The following is a 24,150-nucleotide window of genomic DNA, read 5'->3' as shown; positions in this document are numbered from 1 at the left end:
GGCAGCACTGACAGATATAAAAACAAGCATTTGCAATGCAATAGGTTTCGCATTAGGAAAGTTTGAGCTATTGGTCTTGTAAATGACAATTTGTTTTATTTATGTGTTGGTTTTGAAAATAGCTAAATTAATAGCTTTGTCATTTACAATGCCAATAGTTATAACTTTCGCAAATGTGACACCTATAGCATTTGTAATACAACATGTTTTGTATTTACATGACTTAGCTGTATTGATATTACAAATTACAATGGCCTTTAATTTTTTTAAATAATTAATACTTAAATAAAAGTGATTTTAATTTATAATGGCAATAGCTTAAACTTTTGTAAATAACTTTTGTGAAGAATATGTTTAGTGTATTTTATTGTGGTGAAAATCCAGGAACACAAGTGAAATATTAACAACTTTTTGTGACATTTGTAATAAAGTTTGAAACATTGAGAGAACATATTTGAACCAGTTGTTGTTGAATGGTTGCGCAGATTGATGCTGGGGAGGCGCATGGTGGTGCTGAGTAGTGCTGTTGTGATGCTGAGTGGTGCTGTGGTGGTGCTGAGTGATACTGGGATGGTGCTGAGTGATGCTGGGGTGGTGCTGAGTGGTGCTGTGGTGGTGCTGAGTGAAGCTGTGGTGGTGCTGAGTGATGCTGTGGTGGTAAGGAGTGGTGCTGTGGTGGTGCTGAGTGATAATGTGGTGGTGCTGAGTGATGCTGTGGTGGTGCTGAGTGATGCTGTGGTGGCGCTGAGTGGTGCTGTGGGGGTGCTGATTGGTGCTGTGGTGGTTCTGAGTGATGTTGTGGTGGTGCTGAGTGATGATGTGGTGGTGCTGAGTGGTGCTGTGTTGGTTCTGAGTGATAATGTGGTGAGGCTGAGTGATGCTGTGGTGGTGCTGAGTGATCATGTGGTGGCGCTGAGTGGTGCTGTGGTGGTGCTGAGTGGTGCTGCCATGGTGCTGAGTGATGCTGTGGTGGTGCTGAGTGGTGCTGTGGTGGTGCTGAGTGATGCTATGGTGGTGCTGAGTGATGCTGTGGTGGCGCTGAGTGGTGCTTTGGTGATGCTGAGTGGTGCTGTGGTGGTGCTGAGTGATGCAGTGGTGGTGCTGAGTGATGCTGTGGTGGTGCTGAGTGGTGCTGTGGTGGTGCTGAGTGATAATGTGGTGGTGCTGAGTGATAATGTGGTGTGCTGAGTGATGCTGGGGTAGCGCTGAGTGATGATGTGGTGATGCAGAGGGCAGAAAGGCACAAAAAGCAGTCTAACAAAGGGCAGACTGGCAGAAAAACAAGGGAAAAACGAGTCTAACAGAGGGCAGAAGGGCACAAAAAAACGAGTCTAACGTGGCAGAAAGGCACAAAAATTAGTCTAACAGAGGGCAGAAAGGCACAAAAAACGAGTCTAACAGGGGGTAGAATGAATCCCGCCCTGCGTGTTTGTCCACGAAGATGCCACCTTTTTGTGCAATACCTCTACTCAACTGGAGTACTTTCTACTGTCTAATCAGTAAGTGCTCCATCGTTGGCTAAATGGATAGGGGCAGATTTACAATAACTGGCGCATCCCCAGGGATGCGCCAGTTATTGTGCGCTGCAGCTCCGCCACCCATGGTGTGCCGCATTTACAATACGGCGCACCATGTGGCAAAAATGGCACAGAGGCGTCACACATCTGTGCCGTAAAAGCAGCGCATTGCTGGAGCTGCGTCACGCTTGCGACGCAGCTCCAGCATTGCTCTGGGGGGCCCTATCTCCTCAATGCTGCATCAAGCCTTGCGCCTGCTTCAAGCAGGCGCAGGGTTTTGACGCAGCATTGGCCTAAAAGTGACTGAGTGAAATCTTGTAGATTTCACTCAGCCACTTTTAGGAGGCGTTCCTGCGCAAGAATGCCCTCCCCTGCACCGGAACGCTTCCTGATGGCGCAGGGCTTTAGAACGTGACGCATCTCTCAGATGCGTCACGTTGTTAATACCCAGCACCATGGCGCATGTTTTGTGCTGCCGCTGCGTCCCAAAAGGTCTCGGTAGAGGGTGGCAGTGGTGAACCAGAGGGTGGCAGTGATGAATCAGAGGGTGACAGTGATGAACCAGAGGGTGGCAGGGGTGCACCAGAGGGTGACAGTTCTGAACCAGAGGGTGGCAGTGCTGAACCAGAGGGTGGCAGGGGCGAACCAGAGGGTGGCAGGGGTGAACCAGAGGGTGGCAGTGATGAACCAGATGGTGGCAGGGGTGAACCAGAGGGTGGCAGTGGTGAACCAGAGTGTGGCAAGGGTGAACCATACGGTGGCATTGGTGAACCAGAGAGTGGCAGTGGTGAAACAGAGGGTGGCAGTGCGGAACCAGAGGGTAACAGTGGTTAACCAGAGGGTGGCAGTCGTGAACCAGAGGGTGGCAGTGGTGAACCAGAGGGTGACATTGATGAACTAGAGGGTGCTGTGATGAACCAGAGGGTGGCAGTGGTGAACCAGAGGGTGGCAGGGGTGAACCAGAGGGTGGCAGTGGTGAACCAGAGGGTGGCAGTGCTGAACCAGAGGGAGACAGTGGTTAACCAGAGGGTGGCAGTGGTGAACCAGAGGTGCTGTGATGAACCAGAGGGTGGCAGTCGTGAACCAGATGGTGGCAGTGGTGAACCAGAGGGTGACAGTGCTGAACCAGAGGGTGGCAGGGGTGAACCAGAGAGTCGCAGTGCTGAACCAGAGGGTGGCAGGGCCCGTACCCGGACCCAGGCCTGCCACCGGCTGCCAAAGGGAAGGGGAGGGGACGCTAGATAAAAAAACGAACGCTGCCACCTCCACCTTCTGCAAGGGCACACTTCTCTGCCATGATGCTGAGGGGGGGCAGAAGAGAAAAAAAGTAAAAAGTATTAAAAAATGGGAAGAAGAGGGATGGAAGTAAAAGAAATTAGGAAGGCAGTAGAGAGAAAAAATTTAGTACAAAACTCAATAAAACACGAAAAAGTAGAAAAAAGGTCAACATACACACTTAGGAAGACTGAGGGTAAATACATAAATAAATAAAAAGATCAGAAAGGAAGTTTCGAAATCAAGTATTGAAGGGATTAAAGAAGGGTCAAAAAGTAGGGCCCATCACCAAAACAGAGAAAGAAATGTAATGTAATATAATGTAATGTAAAAAATTCTTGTAGAGCGCACTTACACCCAGCGGTTTCTTGGCGCTATGAGAACATGAAGACAGATGGAAAGGAGAGGGGGTGTGCAGAAGGGATGGGCCAGATATGGTTTAGTCATGTGCTTTGTGAAACAGGTGAGTTTTCAGGAGAGACCTAAACTGGGAGGAGGAGGTGAGTCTAAACTCTAAAGGGAGTGCGTTCCAAAAGGAGGGGGCAAGAAATGAAAATCTAAGCCCTCCATGTTTCTTGCGTTTAAAGGTGGGTGTCCTAAGCAGGGCAAGATGGGAGGATCGAAGATTGCGGGAAGGAGCGTAATGGTGGAGGAGAGAGGAGTTGAAGGCTGTGCCAAGACCGGCCAGGGCTTTAAAGATAATACAGCCAAGTTTGAAATTGCAGCGCTCGGTTACCGGGAGCCAATGAAGGGATTTTAGCAGGGGACGAACATGTTGGTGCCTGGGCTGGTGGAAGATCAATCGTGCGGCCTGCTTCTGGACCAGCTGCAATCGATTCAGCTGGTAGGCCAGGATACCAACATAGAGAGAATTGGCGCAATCAATCCTAGAAATTACCCGGGCCAAAAAAGCAAGGGTGAGAGCCTCTGTGGTAAGAAAGCAGGATATCTTGCGGATCTTGCGTAGGTGGAAAAAGCTAGAGGAGACCACAGTATTAATCTGGGGCTTCATTGAGAGGTCTTTACAGATGATAACCCCAAGGCTTTTAGCGGAATCCACAGGGCAAGGGGAAAGGCCCAAGCGCGGAGGCCAAAAGTTGGAGTTCCACGGGTTGGAGGCACCCCCGATCAGGACCAGCTCGGTCTTGTCGGGGTTGAGTTTCAAATGGTTTGCTCCATTCAATCGCTGATGTGGCACAGGGTGGACTGAAAATTATAAATGGATTGGTCCGAAGAGTCAATATCAAAGACGAGCTGAATGTCATCTGCGTAATTAAACACAGTGACATTGCTGCCTCGTAAAGAACGGAAAAGAGGGGTAAGGTACAAATTAAAAAGGAGGGGGGAAAGGGAGGAACCGTGCGGGACGCCACACGTCAGCCTAACCTTATCGGACGAGAAGTGGGAGAGACGGACAGCCTGGGAACGGTTGCTCAAGATGGAGCGAACCCAATCAAGGGCTAGACCTTGGATGCCGGCCTCCTCGACACGGCCGACCAAGATGTCATAGTCGACCATGTCGAAGGCAGCCGACAAATCCAAGAGCACCAGGGCCTGGTTGGTCCTAAGGTCCGCCCCCCTCCGCAGATCCTCCATCACTGAGAGAATGACCGACTCAGTTGAATGGGCAGGTTTAAAGCCAGCCTGTTGGGGGTCGAGGAACAGCGAGCTTTTGATGAATGAGCTCAAAAAGTTGGCGACATGGGCCTCAAGTACTTTGCTAAGATAGGGAAGTATGGAGATGGGGCAGAAATTACTCATGAGGGACGGGCCGGCATTGGGTTTCTTAAGGATGGGCACCACTTCAGCGGCCTTGAAGGAGCTAGGGACCAGGCCCACTCTAAGTGAGTTATGAAGAAGGGACAAGGGAGGGGAGGGGCAGGCGGTGAAAGCCTCGCGTAAGACATAGGGAGGGCAGCAGTCTGTGGGGGATCAGGAAGCGACCTTTTTTAACAGAACTAGGAAATCATTCTCCAAGATCGGGGGTATCTGTGTAACTAAAAGGGAGTTAGGGGTAGCAAGGATGGTTATTTTTGATTTTGGCAAATTTCTCAACAAAGAACAAATTTAGGGAGTTGCAAAGAGGCTGAGAGGGAAGAGGTTTGAGGGTAACCCTGTCTGGATGTGAGAGTTCTTCCACAATGGAAAATATATCTTTTGCCTTAGAGGCTGAGTGTACGATTTTCTTTGAGAAATAGGAGGTTTTGGCTTGCAGGATGGCTTGTTTGTAGTCTTTGAGCACGGCTGCAAAAACCAGCTTCTTGACGGGGCATAGTCTTGCCGCAAACAACGCTCGGCCTGTCTAAGTTTAAGGTTCATGGCTTTGAGTTCCTCTGAGAACCATCTTTGTGCGTCATGAGGGAGTTTTAGCTTGACATGTTTGAGAGGGGCTACTATGTCGCTGGCTGATACGAGCCAGTGCTTTAGGCCAAGTGCCTGGGTGTCTAAGGAGTCTAAGGAGTCACACTTGGAGGGGGGGTGGCCCTAAGTAGGGTGACAAAGTTGCCAAGATCAGCCCTATTCCCGTTCCTAGCTTGGAGGTTGCCCTCAAGGGTACGGATAGCATGAGAGGTAACAACAAAGGTAAAAGTGATAATAAAATGGTCTGACCAAGGGCAGGGAGAGATAAGGGGGGTGGAGATATCCAGATTGGAGGTCCAGACCTGGTAAAAGTTATGACCCTTGACATGGCTTGCTGAGGGAATATGCTGGGAACGGTTCATACCTGCTAAAAAATCTGAGAAGGTAGATGAGCAAACGCTCTCTCTATCATAGGAAGGACAATAGTTAAAATCCCCTATGATCAGGATTTTTAAGTTGTTTATGACCAACTGGGAGAGCATGTCACCAAACATTGACAGGAAGTTGGGCATGGGCTGGTGGGGCGGTAAACCAGGGCACAAATAAGGGGGGCCACTGGGGATTCAAGTGGAAGGATAATACAGTGGACTAAGGGAATGGTGGCCACATCCACTGAGGAGAATCTAATTGGATGTTTGATGATGGCTGCAACCCCACCACCCGACTTGCCTGAGGATCTATTGGCTTGGAGGATATAATAGCCTGGCGAGACTGCCGCGAGGATGTCTGGGGAGGACTCCTCGTTAAGCCAGGTTTCGGTGACAAATAAAATGTCTGGTTTCTCAGAGTCCAGGAGCTGGAAAATCTCCAACTGGTGCTTGACCAGCGAGCGGGTGTTCAGGTAGCTTACAGTAAATTTGGAATTGACAGTTCTTTTGCGGGGAAAGAGGAGGCAGCTGGAGGGCACTGTATGCCGGATGGTGGTGCCTCAGCTAGGGGGAGTCGAATTCAGGAAAAGCCTTCCGGGGACAGAGAAGTCCCAATGAGTCCGGTCTAGGAGGTATGGTGGGACAGAGTGGCCAATGGGCATGCAAACATATCAGTTCTGAGGCAGAGTAGGTGGTGAGTTGGGCAGAGTCACATGCCCCTTGCCCCGGCTGGACGCGGACGGGCGCAGACGGGCTTACCTTAGGCGCACCTTCGGCGCTCCGTCGGCCTGCCTGCTGCGCTCGACCGCTGCGCGTCCGAGAGGCCATTGCAATATTTGTCTTAACCCCACCCCCAGCTAGACCACAGCGAGCGGCACCGCCGGGATCCAGGTCCTCACCCAAGATGGTGCCTGCCCTCCACAGCAATCGGCACGTCAGCCGCGATGGACCGGGGCATGGAGGCACACCCTGGAGAGGAAGCAGGTATTGATTCACCCGCTATATGTCCCGGATTGGGCCAGGCAAATACAGTGAGGGAAATTAATACATTTTTAAGAAGGTGCAAAACGATAAAAATTCTATTTTAAAAGCAACGTAAGGCACAGTGGAAAAACGGGTAACAGTGGAGCTACATGCTTCTCCCAGCTCGCAATCTGTCCCCAAATGCGCAAGCGGACCCTCGTGAGTGCTGCCACCACCCTTCAAGCACCGCAAGGCACCCCACGCCTCTGGCCGATTTATGTCTTAACCCCACCCCCAGCTAGACCGCAGCGAGCGGCACCACCGGGCTCCAGGTCCCCACCCAAGATGGCACCTGCCCTCCACAGCAATCGGCATGTCAGCCGTGATGGATCAGGGCAGGGAGGCACACCCTGGAGAGGAAGCAGGTATTGATTCCCCCGTGATATGTCCAGGATTAGGTCAGGCAAATACAGTGAGGGAAATTAATGAATTGTTAAGAAGGTGCAAAACGATAAAAATTCTATTTTAAAAGCAACATAAGGCACAGTGTATCAACGGGTAACAGATGAGCTCCACGCTTCTCCCAGCTCGCAATCTGTCCCCAAATGCGCAAGCGGACCCTCGTGAGTGCTGCCACCACCCTTCAAGCACCGCTTATGACCGGTACATGGCCGCGCCCATGTACAATGCATGAGGCACTTTGCGTGATATTTCCTCCTGAAATCAATTCATGTTGCGAAATGGCACAAACTTCATACGAACGGGCGGGAAAACAACTCTGCCCACTCGTGGAAAGCTGCTTAGCATGGCAGAGTTTTTTTGGCCGCTTTGTGGAGTTCAATGTAGTGCTACTACGTGACCTCTGCCCGCCCTTTGTATTTGCTCCTTCATAAAGTGGAATGAAAAAAAATTATTTTACTCCAGCCCACATCACAGAAATTGTTTTGCATCATATCATGTTTGCTGCCAAATGATATGAAATGCAGGAAAACATTTCATTCTCCATATGTTGGTGGTGCATTAAAAGTATTTGTAAAGCTTTTAGTTCCCCTGACAATGTACTGAAACACTCCTCAGAGAGGTAGCATGCTTCTCTGTGGGAGCCCAATGTTAGTGATTTAGTAATGCCTAAGGGTTACATGCTGTCATGTAGATTTCAGACTGAGTAATGCACCTTGCAGTACATGACTCATTCACATGTATATCACATCTGTAGGATCTTTGACACAGGCATGCTTGAAGTGTCAACCTCCAACTGATCCCCAATTATGTTAGCTTCATCCCATAACAACATGTACTTGATAAATAAAAAAAGGCATCACATGACTTTGCTCGAACATCTCTTCTTTGTTTGCCAAATCCAGACTGCATGTTTGGATTTATGGCGTTATGATTTTGTTGGTCTCCATTCGTGTGAAGCAGGCATGCTCCTTCAAATTCAATACTTTCTGACAGACTCACAGCTAAACACATACAAACACCGGTGGAACACATTATTTAGGATTAGCGGTACATAGACACTCCCTGAGTTTAGGAAATTATTGCAAAAAGACCGGACTTTATTTTTACTTAAAGTATCTCAGTCCTGAGAAATACCAGCATATATTCAGTACCCGAATCAGAGGGAGTTATAACTCCAAATAATGTACACAGCAAAATCGACCTGCAAAAATATTGAGTTAAAAATGTTAATGTCAAAATATGGAACACCTTATATTTAAAAAATAATAATGTGAATATAGATTCCAAAATATGTGATGTTTAAATATATATCATACCAAATATAGATTTATGTGATATTGACTTTTCAAATTAACATTAGAATTCACCCAATTTTGAAAACCAAATCATAGTGTGAAAATATTGACAATATATTTTTAAATGTTATTTTTTCAATTCAAATAGATTTTAGTATTTTATAAATTGAAGTCCTTTTTAAAATATACATTTAAAAATAAAAACATCGTATTGCTATTTGGCTTATATAACATCTATATTGCATGATTAAAATGTACAAAATAATATACATTTTTATTTTTCATAATATTTCATCAAGAACAGCACATCAATTATAAAAATAACATTTCTAAAAGTTTACTCATCACAAAATTAAAAAACATTTGCATGTCACTGAAAGAAAAACATATTTCTTTTATTTTTATAACAATCAGATACATTTTCAAAAATCTACAATAATGTAAAACAATACCCTTCAATTTATAAAAAAACTAGAATATATATGTAAACTTATGCTCTGAAGTAAAAAAGGTAAATAAATATTTATAAAAATAATATTAATTATTTGAGTAATCACTAGCATGAACGGCTTTTACTAAATGTAAAACAAAAAAAGGCTCAAAATAAACATAAAAGTACATATAATACATAATCATTCACTAAAATGTTAAACACATATTTATTAATTTTACTTGTGCTGTTACATATATATTTATATATGAACAAGGCTATTGGGGTCAGCCAAACGCTGAGATGAAGGAGTGAGAACCAAGAACTAACATTTTTTATTTTCACCATTCTGTGGAGTGCCGCTTTAATGTCCTGATTTGCAAGTTCTCTTAGTGTCTGAGATATATATATATATATATTACCTACTGGCGGTCGCCAGTAGGTATATATAGTTAGGATTTTTTCTCTATGGAACTTTTGAAAATTCTATGTCTCATAACTTTGGCGTTTGTGGACGGAATCGGCTGATATTTTCAGGAAAATGGCACATTTTGTTTCTGAGCAGCCCCTGAAAATTTGGGGGGGTTTCCTCAAGTGGGGGCCGAGAAAAAAGAGGGGTCCCAAAACGCGTTTTTCCCATTCATTTTTCCATAGGGCGTTTGGCCGCACTTTTAGCTCGAACTGCTGAATGGATTTACACGAAACTTGGCGAAATTGTAGGGACTGTTAGCCCGATGTGCCTTTGCTGGGTCTCAATATATGTGCTCCAGTGGATTTCGAGAAATTAACGTTTAAAAAAACAGATATATCTGTGACAGCGTCCCGGACAGCGCTCCAGATCGCGTACTTTTCGCGTAACGGAGCTTTGCGAAGCGAAGCTGATTGGCTCTCCGGTGTCTGTCAACATTCTAAACAGTCCGGTGTGGCCGCCATCTTGTCTCTCGGTAGGATCGAGAGACAAGAGGAGGAGAAAAACGAAGGGGGAATTTAATGAAAGGGGGCAAGGTAGACCCCTCTTGACCCCCTAGGAATGATGTTGGGGTTATTAAAGGGTCCCGTGGGGCAAATAAAAAAAATATATTTTTCGCGGTAGAAGCGCTTCCCGGTTCGCGAACCGGGTCGCAAACTGGTAGCGAAACGGGAATTCGCCATTTTGTGTTTCGATTTAATTAAATTACAAGATGGAGGAAAAACAACGTGAGAAATAGGTATAAGGGGGTACGGGAGACGTATCCTGACCCCCTATGTTTTCTGAGGGTGGTTTAGGAGGCTCATATATGTTAATACTTGTCTTCCAGCGGCTGCGCGTGAGCGTTTTTTTTTTTTTTTGCTGCGTGACGTCTGTGGACGTTCGATTCGAAGGAAATCAGGAAGTGTTGACCGCCATTTTGACACTGCGAGTAAATATATTGTTAAAAATAATTGTTATAAATTAATCCGTATTGATAAACATTGTGTGCGCCATCTTGCTTTTTTTCCAATGCCACACTTTAGTCGTGCACGGCAGCCATTTTAGATGCTTTGACCAGACCCACTCTCTGCACGCTGCCGATCCTCAGCATGGCTCCCCACCCTTGCAAGCATCTCCCCCACGCACTGGCCACCCCCGCTCTCAGTCTTATGCATGGGCCATAAACCTCCCCCCATTTGCGCTGCTCTTCCCTGAGATTCACACCCTGTGCCCGTCCGACACCTCCCTTTTACCCTATTCACTACCGCACCCTCTGACACTCCTCTTCCTCTGTGTCCGATTGTCCAGGCCGGTCCAAGGCTATCACCTAGCCCTGCGGATGTAGTTTATGGCCTCAACTGTAAAGAATCACCCCTCTTCAAAGGAGTTACAGTAGATCAAGGCCCCCACCCGATGAGATCCGTCACACTACACGCGTTCCTACAATCTGATAACCATCCTGTATTGTGATTGGGGAGGGGATTCTCACTGTGAGGGTGTGTGGGACCGAGCCTGAAGCGGAAGATTCCAGGGATGCCTTTTTGTACATCAAAGTCTTCACAATTATGTGTCACATTAAAAATATATAGCACTCCAACAAAGTAGTAGGATTATAACACTTTAATAACTTATAAATATATACATCGCAACAAAAACAGTAAACACCTTAAAACATTTTTTATTAAAACAGAAGGAAGAATGGTCAGTAGCGGTCTGTTGTGCGAATAGTCCCAAGGCAGCATATTTATCTAGAGTGGTGCTGTGTAGGACATTCTGAATGGAAATTAACCAGAACTATAACCATCTACTTCCAATAATATAACTTTTTTGCCCAAATTACGCAAAGATTTAGCTAATCTGCTAAAGGGGGGAGTCGCCATTTCTTTACAATAATCAATAATGAAAAATCGACATCAATAGGCTTGTCCGTATTCCCGATGCAGCACTATAGTGCAACATACACAGCACCTGGGGTGTCAAGAGTGAACAGGTCCTAGCTGCTTTACCAATGACTGACAAATGCTATATTAAACACTTACTATGTATAATACTTGCGTTCACAATAGTTTTACTTTACAAAACAGAACAAAAGATGTCCCCTGTAAGTAAACCTATATTAGCTGTTTCAGTTATTGAACATCCTAAGGTTTTATGACATGGGGAACAGTAGTGATATCCTAGGCGGGTGATGGAACTGGGTTTGTTAATGGAAAAACATCTACAGAGAAAACTATTGGTAAATTATACTTCTCCGGAAATTTAAAACTCACAAATGTTTCATTTGTGTAATCGTTTCAAAAACATGTACATTAAAAAACTAAATACGCTCCACTGTTTTAGAAAATCTTTACAGTTTGCTACATCACCCTTTAAAGTTACAACTACGAAAACCTACTTACTTAAGCTGTTGAATTCGGCTTCAAATGTAAAGCATAAGTTCAAGCTAGCATGTCATATTTTTAAAAGGTTAAACATAATTGATATGCAAATTTAAATACTACCCTTTCTTAATGGTGACACCTTATCTGTCCTATATCCCACAATTTCCATGAGCAAAGCAAAAGAAATTCTGAGGCCCTGAAGAAATAAGGCTTACTGTGGGGTTCAACTCAATCTGGTGTTTGGGCGCTTTCATATTTTGGGGTGATATTCTGTGACAGGGTGCAGGCACCAGAAGATTTTTAGCCTAGTTCATCACATTGGAGAATGAGGGTCTGGGTAAATATCTAATCTGGTGAAGAACCATCCCTTTTTTGAACCCCATGGTGACCAACTATAGTTTATTCTCTATTTCGTTTCCTTGCCATAACAAAATAAAAGTCTTGGGTTATTTATGGAAGGGAAGACTTTTTGTTTCTTCCAATTTTTTTAAAAAAACAAAGGTTTAAGGAAAGGCAACCCTTAATGTGCATGTTTTCCACAGAAATTTGCCTTTGAAAACTAGAGGCAATAAATAAGGCCGGAATCTGTATTTTGTTTTTGGATACACATGTTATTTGTGTCTGTGTATTCATTTTTATGCATGACTTTATATGGAATGGTTAAAATAACTTATGATGCATCTTAACAGGAAAGATCACAAACATTCCAATGAGTGCTATGTCCCAGGTTTTACATAAAGTAGTGTTTACCTAAAGTGGTGCTGTGTAGGACACTCTGAATGGAAATTAACCAGAACTATAACCATCTACTTCCAATAATATAACTTTTATGCCCAAATTACGCAAAGATTTAGCTAATCTACAAAAGGGGGGAGTCGCCATTTCTTTTCAAAATTTATTCACCCATCCGTAGCCTCTCTAATCTCCATTACAATGTGTTTGTTGCTATCGCTAGCTGATGAAAAAACTAAAGTGACAACTTCCTCATCCTTAATTTGTCTTTCTTTGTTCCTTAAGATGTCATCTGTGTCAACCTCTTCCAAGAATCATCAGCGTGCATAAATATGAAAATGTTTTTACTTACCACGTACTTGACATTTTACAGCTTTTCATATTTGCTATTAAAAAAACATTGAAATTCACTGAAAAAACCATAGGTTATAGACCATATATAGTTAGGAATTAGCATTTACAAAACCTTAATTTACTCGAACAAAACCATAGAAATTCGAATATATAGTTAGTTGCAATAACTATATATCGCGCACCCGCAATCCACTGCTGATGATGTCACATATTACATCATTCATGACATGGTCAGTGACATCACTGATGACATCACTGATGACATCTTAAATGACATCACTGATGACATCTCAAATGACATCACGGGTGACATCTCAAATGGCATCACTAATGACATCACTGATGACATCTCATTTGACATTACTGATCACATCACTGATAATATTATTCATGTGATAATACGATGAACCTCTTCAGACTCTAATATAACCTTAGATACAATCAGTGTAAACAGACACTCACAGACTGTCACTCATCCATGGAGTTACTCACACACCTAGTCAGTCATGCAAAGAATCAATCACACCTCAATTTCCTCAACTATACAGTTATACACACCTTACTTATTCAAACATATACTAACACATATTTACTCTCTTATACAATCCCTGATACAAGATCACAATGATCCATACAGCCACTCACACATTCACTGGCTCTTATGCACAGTTATTTATATATGCCAACTCTCACATGTACTGTGTTTTACATATGTACTTACTTTGAAATGTAGCACTTAGATATACATTCACTCACCAATACACTCATGCACACAGTCAACCGCCCATACAGCTGTTTCCACATGCAGTTTTGAACCCATACATCTAGTGAATCAACTGTTCACACATGCACAGAGTCACACACCTCCCAGACACCCACACACACACACTCACTCTCCTATACAAATACTTGGGCAACCAATCAATAACCCATATAGTTACTCATATAGCTACTGATCAACACATGCAGCAGTTTACAGAACAACAGATATAATGTTCTCAAATTACGACAGTTTAGTCACTAACCCATGCACTCAGTGGGACACATTTAATCACTCTCTCATACAGTCAGTCATGCACCTACTAAATCCTTCCTCCAGACACTTATACATCCACTCATTCTTCAATATTTAAGACATATTTTAACTTTACAGAAACATGTCATGAATGATGTAATATGTGACATCATCAGCAGTGGATTGCGGGTGCGCGATATATAGTTATTGCAACTAACTATATATTCGAATTTCTATGGTTTTGTGCGAGTAAATTAAGGTTTTGTAAATGCTAATTCCTAACTAGGAATTAGCATTTAAAAAACCTATTAAATTCACTGACAGAACCATAGGTTTCACACCAGTTATAGTTAGCTGGAAATTTTACTGACATAAAACCATTGAAATTCCCGCGTTATAGTTAGTTGGACTCACTATAACTTGCGCGCCTGCAATGCACTGCTGATGACGTCACATATTACATCACTCATGACATGGTCAGTGACATCCCTGATGACATCACTGATGACACCATCCTTGTGACAGAGTGACAGACCTAATTTCAGTGTAATGTAACGCTTGAAACACATATTCAAAAATAGAAACAAACATTTTCAAAAAAATGGAGATACCCAAACCAGTAACAACAACCAATTCAGTAATTCCACCATCTATATACACATCCACTCATTCACCAACAGTTCTATATAGTCACTCATATATATACTCACTCATCATATGTAGTGATACACCTATACATCCTGTTACACATCAGCAGTCATCCAAAAGTTACTCACACACATACTCACACATGCAAATAAACTATTGAACATCCATTTATTTGCATATACATTTATACACACACTACCACCTTACTTCTAAGGAAACTTACACATACTTACTCTCTTAAACAATCACTTATAGAAACACATACTTATTTAAACAGGAACTCCTACAATCTCTCACTATATATACTATACTCACTTATATACATCAATACTCACATATACTAGATTAAAACATATGTCGTTACTAATGAAGACACTAGTGAGACAGTCATTCACTCACTAACACACACATATACACACTCATCCACCCATACAGTCCTGCACATATGCTGTCTTCAAAACACATACAAACAGTGAGTCAGTCACCAACCCCTGCAGCCACTTATACACAAAGAGAAACACTGATACAAACATTTAAATATTTAAACAATACTCGCTAATATATGTATTCACTAAGATACACTTAATAAGCCAGTTAATCAACCAATTTTTTTTTTAAAAACATCCATTTACACACTTATTTAAACATTTATTCTTCCATCGACCTTTACAAATACATATATAAAACAAATTTATTTTTCAGAAAGACACACATTCACTGGATGGTGTCATCAGTGATGTCATGAGTGATGTCACTGACCATGTCATGAGTGATGTAATATGTGACGTCATCAGCAGTGCATTGCAGGCGCGCAAGTTATAGTGAGTCCAACTAACTATAACGTGGGAATTTCAATGGTTTTATATCAGTAAAATTTCTAGCTAACTATAACTGGTGTGAAACCTATGGTTTTGTCAGTGAATTTAATAGGTTTTTTAAATGCTAATTCCTAACTATAACTGGTGTGAAACCTATGGTTTTTTTCAGTGAATTTCAAAGGTTTTTTAAATGCTAATTCCTAACTATAACTGGTGTGAAACCTATGGTTTTTTCAGTGAATTTCAAAGGTTTTTTAATGCTAATTCCTAAGTATATAAGACCTGAAAGCCCACCAGGAATCTCCAGTATGCGCCAGGGAACTGCATTGCAGAGAGGTGTAATGAAGCCACAACCCTTTTTACACCTCTCTGCAACGCAGCCCCCGTGCATGTTTGAAGAGGGGGAACTAATTCCCCTTGCATACTGGGGGCCCCTGGCGGCCAATTAGCCCACCTGGAACCTCCAGTATGCGCCAGGGGCTGCATTGCAGAGGTGTAATGAGACTATGCCCCTTGTTACACCTCTCTGCAACGCAGCCCACTGCCGCGTTTGCAGAGGGGGAACTAATTTCCCTTGCATACTGGGGGTCCCTGGGGTCAACTAGTCCACCAGGAGCCTCCAGTATGCGCGAGGGAGCTGAATTGCAGAGAAGTGTAATGAGGCCACACCCTTGTTACACCTCTCTGCAATGCAGGCCACTGGCGCGTTTGCAGAGGGGGGACTAATTCCCCTTGCATACTGGGGGTCCCTGGGTCATATCTGCCCAAACACCGATATTCCGAACGATTGTAAATGACTTTTCTTGAGAAACATTTGGATTTGGATTATCATGTCCTATACTTTGGAATTTTTGAAAGACTGACTTTGAGGATGCTATAAATTACTCAAGTCTGCCCGAATTGTGTGGGTAAAATTGATACCTAGTCACTTTGAATAAGAATATACTTATGTCTAGTCTAACATTTGGAAGAAATATCTAGTTATATGACAACTGGATACCGACATAACTTGAAGGAAATAAGAACGCCCTGAAGAAGTTCTGTTGTACAGAACGAAACGTTTCGGCTGGCTGTGGTACATAAACTTAAGGAAAATAAAAGCATTTGAATATACACCAAGATTCAGCGCTTCAATAAGGACTCTCAGTGATATGATTTGATTGGACTCATTGTGAAAGTGGTGCTGTGCCAAACTTTGGAATATTCTCCACTACTTACTCTCTCCTACTCCACTACTCTCAAATACTCACTGTCTACTACTCATTCTCTACTACTCTACTACTCTCTACTACTCTCTCTCTACTACTCACTCCCTACTACTCGCTACTCACTACTCCCTACTACTCACTATCTACTACTCTCTACTACTCACTCTCTACTACTCTCTCTCTACTACTCACTCTTTACTACTCACTACTACTCTCTACTACTCACTCTCTACTTCTCACTCTCTACTACTCTCTACTACTCACTCTCTACTACTCTCCCTCTACTACACACTCTCTACTACTCTCTACTACTCACTCTCTACTACTCTCTCTCTACTAGTCTCTACTACTCACTCTACTACTCACTCTCTACTACTCACTACTATTCTCTCTGCTACTCATTCTCTACTACTCTCTACTACTCACTCTCTACTACTCACTCTTTACTACTCTCTACTACTCACGTTCTACTGCTCTCTACTACTCACTCTACTACTTACTCTCTACTACTCTCTACTACTCACTCTCTACTACTCACTCTCTACTACTCTCTACTACTCACTCTACTATTCACTCTACTACTCTCTACTACTCACTCTCTGCTACTCTCTCTACTGCTCTCTACTACTCTCTACTACTCACTCTCTACTCTCTATTACTCACTCTCTACTCTCTACCTCTCTACCTCTCTCTTCTTCTCTCTCTACTAATCTCTACCTCTCTACCGCTACCTCTCTACCTCTCTACCTCTACACCTCTACCTCTCTACCTCTCTCTACACGCACACATATACACATATATGCATATATATATGCATATGCATTTATATATATGTATGTGTATGTATAAAAAAAAAAAAACATTTTTTTTTAAAAAACTACTTTTAAAACTGTCATTCTTTTTCCCCATGGTACGCTCCCCGGTACGCGCACCGGTGCGCGTACCGGGCGCTCCCCCCGCGAAAATCCCCCCCCAAATTTTTTTTTTGCCCCGTGGGGCCCTTTTATGGCCCCCACATCAAACCTAGGGGGTCAAGGGGGGGTCTACTCTGCCCCCTTATGGTCATTTCCCTCTTTGTTTTGGCCACCTCTCGTGTCTCGATCCTACCGAGACACAAGATGGCGGCCGCTCCGGACTGTTTAGAATGTTTACAGACACCCCATAGCCAATCAGCTTTCTGCGCGCAAGTCGCGTGGCGCGCCTGGTGCGCGTACCGGTGCGCGTACCGGAGCGCGGCTATAGATATATATATTTTTTTGAACCTTAATTACTCAGAATCCACTGGAGCACATATCTTGAGACATAGCAAAGGCACATCGGGCTACCAGTCTCTACAATTTTGCCAAGTTTGGTGGAAATCCATTCAGCCGTTCGGGCTAAAAGTGAAATCGACCGCCCTATGGAAATTAACATGGGGAAAACGCGTTTTGGGACCCCCCTTTTATCTTGGCCCCCGCTTGACGAATCCCCCCCATACTTGCAGGGAAGGACAGGAACGCCGCGAGGCCATTTTGAGGAAATTTTGAGGCAGATTCGTCAACCGGCGCCAAAGTTATTCCAAATAGAATTTTGAGATTTAACATTGAAAAAAATCCTAACTATAACTACCTACTGGCGACCGCCAGTAGGTAATATATATATATATATATATATATATATATATATATATATATATATATATATATATATATATATACATATATATATATATATATATATATATATATATATATATATATATATATATATATATATATATATATATATATTCCATATGAAGTTGCAGAGCAATTGAAAACACCCACTCAACATCCGCGTTACATGGCACAGGGTTGAAAGCGTCTATTCGCCATTCATTCCGCCTTACGCGTTTCTGGGATACATTTCCCCTTGTTCACAGGCTTAGTACTTAGTACTTAGAACTGACAACACCTGAAGCCTTTGGCGGAGGACGAGGACAGCGCTCGCAAGGATTAATCTTCGAACGCCCCATGGTGATGCTTATACACGGTCAGTCAGGGGAAGGCGGGACTGCGTGTCGCAGATCTGGGAGGCGCTGTGAATACCCTGGACACAGTGAGTTTTATGGAGGATTGCTATTTTGGTGGTTTATCGGGGGTCATTGTAAGCTATCTGGGTCAGCTACCGTCCCCTCACAATCATTGCGGTGCGGAGGGATGGACTTTGCTATACAACAAGCTATCAATCCTTATCAACCTGCCTGCCCTAGAGTAGAGGACTCTCTGGCCTTAGACCCAGAAGGTGGTAGGAAGGGCAAAGGGGTGACACTTGTGCCTGCTCTTTCAACATCAGCATTATCCACCAAAAACAGATATCAGTTGCAGTCTAACTCTGATTTACAAAACAATGGTCTTTTCTCACTACATGCCTGTGCAGGCACCGAGGTAGTCCCACTAACCCCCCGAGGGAGAAAGAAAGAGAAGAAGGAAAAAATTACAAGGTCAGGGGATCCAAAAAAACTGAGATTACTGAAAAATTGCCCCCCCCAGCCAAAACCCACCCCTTCATTAAAGTCTTATTTTAAAATCATGGAGCAGGTGGCTGACTCTAAAGGGGGTAAGCCTCCTTCCCTCTCCCCTACTTCTACCACCATTCTTATTACACAATCTATAGCCCTGGTTATTGCGTTTCATTCTGTGTCTGCTGAAAACAGATATACTGTTTTAACGTATGACCCAGAAGTAGAGGAGCAGGCCCCTGTAGAAAAGGAGGTATCTAATCATCAAATGCCTCCCGCAATAGCGCACTGTACGTCCTCCCTTACAGAAGTTGAGACAGTCGAGAAGGGAGATGGCAGCCCCCAGGAGACAGCATTAGTTGATTCAGGCAACGGCCTCTCACCGCTGGGGTCGCTCCTACACACCTTGAGAGGTGACCTTCTATCCAAATTTGAAATTTCTGAGGCCAACCAAAAAAGAATATCTGTAAACAGACTGGTGTTCTGGAAGAGGAGGTGGCTCTGCTCTCAGGGGCAACACAACAACATGAGAGGGACTTAGCAACTCTTAAAACCCAGAATAAAACCCTCCAAATGGATAGAAGAAACAATTTGAAATTCCTAAAGATTCCAGGGGGGGCGGAGAATGGATACGTCAAGTCGCTAATACGTAAACCTCTTAGAGAGGGAATCCTAAAAGATAGACCTGACATAGATCTCGAGTCAGAAATCCAGAGGGCCCATAGGGACCCCTTTAGATTGCATACCGAGAGAAAACCCCCCAGGAAGATCCTGGTCAACTTTTTTACTTATACAACAAAGGAGTTGATACTGGGAAGAGCACTGTCAGACACCACACTTCGGATAGATTCCGTTAAATATCTAATTCGTTCTGATGTGGGAAAATCTACAGCACAAAGGCAGTGGGAGCTGGGGAATAGGATGCCTGACCTGAGATGTATGGGTGCACAGGTCCAATTGAAATTCCCAGCATTTTTAAAAGTAGTTTGTAGGAACAAAACGCATAACTTTTTATCACCTCAAGAAGTTGATACATTTCTTACTTTAATGTGAGAAAATTCTCAGTAGAATAATGTTTGTCTTTCCTCTACTTTCTCTGTTTTTGGATCACAATTCATAATTTAATCACAATTCACAGCATAGTATCAAGTAAAAAAAAAAGAGGGGCTTTAAAAAAAAAAACAAAAAAAAAACCCAATCTTACCTCTTTGGGAAAAACTAGACAGAGAGGGGGGATTAATAAAAAAAAAAAAGAAGGGAGAAAATTTAATATATCAAATTAGAAATTACACTTAGTTGCCTATTCTCCAGAATAAGGGTAATCTCGACCAGACATTGTGAGTCCCCAACAGGCGATAAGATCGCCAAAGCAGGTGGGGGGGTTCCTCCTGGGAGGTGGGTAGTTTGTCGGGTGGTAGGGGTAAAAAGGGAAAAAGTAATTCCTCATATACACATGAAGAAATACAGGGTTTTCGGATGGGAGCTGGGTATTGATTCACCCAAGGAAACGTCGATATGACTAATATGACCAATATGACTAGTTAAATTAAGATCATTAGCTGGAACGTTAACGGCCTGAGAGGTAGGAGAAAGATGTCCAGGGTAAATAATTATATGTATAATTCGGGAGCACATATCTGCCTACTTGAGGAGACTCATCTAGAGATGTGAGAGTGTAAGTCACTGTTTGGTAAACATGGGTGGGTTCAAGATATTCTCTGTTCAGACCAAAGCGGCAGCACAAGAGGAGTGGCAATAGTGATTAGAGCGAATGCTGGGATCAGGTTGGAGAAGTCCAAGACAGACCACTCTGGGAAGTGGCTGGTGGCGTCATTAACACTGGGCAATACCCCCTTCATATGTGCAGTTTACTATGGGCCCAATCAAGACGCTCCAGGGGCTCTTATGAAGCTAAAAGCAAGTCTGGCAGAGTCTGTAGGACCCGTCATCTTAGGGGGCGATTTTAATTTGATTTTTGATGAAAAAATGGATTGCACATCAAGGTCAAGTTTACACCCCCTCTCAGATCTCGAAGCGAGCTCAAAAATATTATTAAAGATTTCAATCTAATAGACGTATGGAGAGCTAAAAACAGTACAAAAAGGGATTTCTCTTTCTACAGTCGAAGTTATGGACATCATTCCAGAATCAACTTTTTTTTATTAGATCAGTCCCTCTTCTCTATAGAAGAATCCATTTCCTATATTCCGGCCATTTTGTCGGACCACTCTGTTGTCGAGTTAGTAATCCATCTTAAACCGAGGGAACAGCAGAGGAGGTGGACTCTAGACAGATCTATGTTACTCCAAGAGGAGGTTAGGCTAAAGTTAGCAACACGGATAGAGGAGTTTTTAGGCATAATAATGGCTCCACAAGTGAGCAGGTGATATGGGAAGCATTTAAAGCCTTTACTAGAGGTTCACTGAGCACTCTGATGATTGGAAGAAATAAACTTAGGAGGAAGATGGAGGAAGAGCATCTTCTGAAGCTTAAATTAAAAGAACAGGAGATTCGGAGAGCATCAGTAGACCAGCTAAATATCAGATTACGCCTACAAAAAGAGCTGAATGGCTTGCAGGCAGAGTATCAAGCAAGCCTTGATAAGATTCTAAAGGATAGATAGGACGCTAGTAAGCTCCAAAACTTCTCATATGGTGAAAAATGTGGCCACCTTCTCACCTGCAAATCCTGGGCAGATAGGACTAGAAACCAGATTAACAGCTTATCTCTTCATAGCACAGGAGTCATCACCCATGATGAAGATCTATTCAGGGAGAAGGCAAAATTCTTTATGCAAAATCTATATAAAGCTAACACCTGCCATTGCCCACAGAGAGCGGAAGGCTGGTTAAGCAAGGTACAGATTCCTAATCTATCAGAGGTTGATAAAGTCCATCTTAGTTCTGATATCAGAGAGAGCGAAGTGAGAATCCAGATTATGAAAATGACTAAAGGAAAAGCAGCCGGTCCGGATGGACTCCCAGAGGAGTTATAACAAGCCCGTTGCGACGATCTAGAAGAATTATTTTTTAATAAAATTGACCTTATTTATTCATCATTCCCTGAAATTAAGTTGAATGGCCCAGTGGATGCTGCGTCGTCCCATGTGCAGGATGCCATATGTAGCTTCTCACCCTCGCTAGATGAGCTTTCCTTGGTAAACCCAGAATCACTTGCTAGTCTAATGACGCAAGTGAAGTCAGGCTCTCCCAGCGACCCTGCTCCCCCAAGCACATTGGTTGCTGTTACCCACACCATTCTTCCTACTATAATGGAGGTACTTAATGCCTCAATCTCCACTAGCACTGTTCCACCTACGTGGAAACAGGCCATGATGCGGGCACTTGTGAAGAAACCCAATTTGGACACTAATAATTTCAATAACTATCGCCCCATCTCCCTACTCCCTGGGTCAGCAAAATCCAAGAGAAACATAAAAAAAGTCTTTTAACAAGTTTTCTCGAGAGTAACCACCTGATTGACCCCTCACAAACGGGCTTCCCCCCCAAACACGGGACGGAGACCGCCTTGTTGGCAGTCATGGAGGAAACAAGAGAAATCTTCGATCGGGGAGGGTCAGTGGCAGTCATCCTCCTCGATCTAAGCACTGCTTTTGACACGGTAAGCCACAAAATCCTTTTGCAGTGCCTCTGCAACATTGGAATATCAGGTAGAGCATTAGAGTGGCTCAAATCCTTTCTAAGCGACAGATCCTTTCAGGTATATGAGGGAAATACCATCTCCTCCAGTAAACTCTTGGGATGTGGAGTCCCACAGGGTTCATCCCTGAGCCCGACGTTATTTAACGTCTATTTGAGACCGCTAGCTGAGATCATCCGTCCATATGGTATTAAGATCGTCACCTATGCGGACGATACTCAGCTGGTGGTCTCCTTGGCACAGGAAGATGGCTATTCAGTCAGGGTAAACTTGGCAGGTTGTCTAGCAAAAGTAAAAAGCTGGATAACTCTGTCTTGTCTCAAGCTTAATGGACACAAGACAGAGCTCATGTTGCTGGGCCAATTGGCCCCAGCCTCAATCAACTCAATCTGGCCTTCCTGTCTAGGCCCGCCACCAGTACCTAAGAATACAATAAAGAGTCTGGGTATCTGGCTGGACGGGTCTCTGACGTTTGACTAACAGGCAACAAGGCTGTCTGCCACCTATTTCGGCCTCCTCAGAGTCCTTAGGAAGATTCTTCCTTTGCTACCTTTCAAAGCCAAACAAACGGTGATACAGGGCCTGATACAATCCCGTTTAGACTTTGGTACCGCTTTGTATTTGGGAGTCCCTGTCTTTACTCTGCGGAAACTGCAGGTAATTGAAAACTGTGCGCCTGCACTTTATTGCAAATTCCTCGCAGGCAATCTGCTAAACCCGGCCTGAAAAGCCTTCACTGGCTTCCTGTTAAGGACAGAATCAGCTTCAAGTCCTTATGTATTGCCCATCAGGCATTCTGGGAAGCTGGTCGGACAATCAACCTTCCTCTAATCACCCCGTATCTTCCCGGCAGACAACTGCGCTCAGCCAATGCCTTCATGTGCCCAAGGTCAGAAGGACAAGAGCAGGAGGTCTTTCTTTCTCCTTCAATGTGGCCAAGTTATGGAATGCTCTCCCCCTCCACCTAAGATCCAATCCGGAACTGACCTCTTTCCGAAAACAATTGAAAACGTTCCTGTTCAATAAGTAGAGCCTTTCATTTCATTTCATCGGATAGTCCTTGATGGAATAGTACCTGTCCTGAGGATATTGTTTAACAAAATCGTGGTCTGAAGCCACTGTTACCTTACTATTGAAGTCAAACAAAGATCCCTTAAAAATCGAGTCTTACAGACCGATTTCTTTATTGAATTCGGACTATAAGATATTTGCCGGGGTGTTAGCAGCGAGAAGGGCTAGAGTGATCAAAATCACTGTTCATCACAAACAGAGGGGCTTTTTTCCTGACAGGCAACTCAATGAACTAACATTTCAAGTTATTGCTGAGAATGACGTTGCAATTGACAAGAAGCTCCCTCTGACTCTGGTAGCTATCAATGCCGCTAAGGCGTTCGACCAAGTTGATTGGTCATATTTGTGGAAAGCCTTAGTGGGGTTTGGATTTCCAAATAATTTTGCAACAGCCATCAGGTCTCTCTACTGCTCCCCGCGTGCAAAACTTCTAGTCAATGGATCTCTTACAGACTGGGTAACTATTGCCCGTGGAACGAGGCAGGGTTGCTCCTTGTCGCCCCTGTTGTTTAATTTATATATAGAACATTTTGTTTGCCAGCTCAGGTCCGATCCAGTAATTAATCCTTTTAAGATTTCAAATTTGGAAATAAAGTTTGCGCTATACGGTGATGATCTACTTATGTTCACCTCAAATCCAGTTGAAGCTCTCCAAAGGTTAA

The sequence above is a fragment of the Lissotriton vulgaris genome, chromosome 8 (assembly GCF_964263255.1).
Source record: "Lissotriton vulgaris chromosome 8, aLisVul1.2, whole genome shotgun sequence".
NCBI classification, from domain to species: Eukaryota; Metazoa; Chordata; class Amphibia; order Caudata; family Salamandridae; genus Lissotriton; species Lissotriton vulgaris.
Note: the sequence above shows the minus strand (reverse complement) of the source record.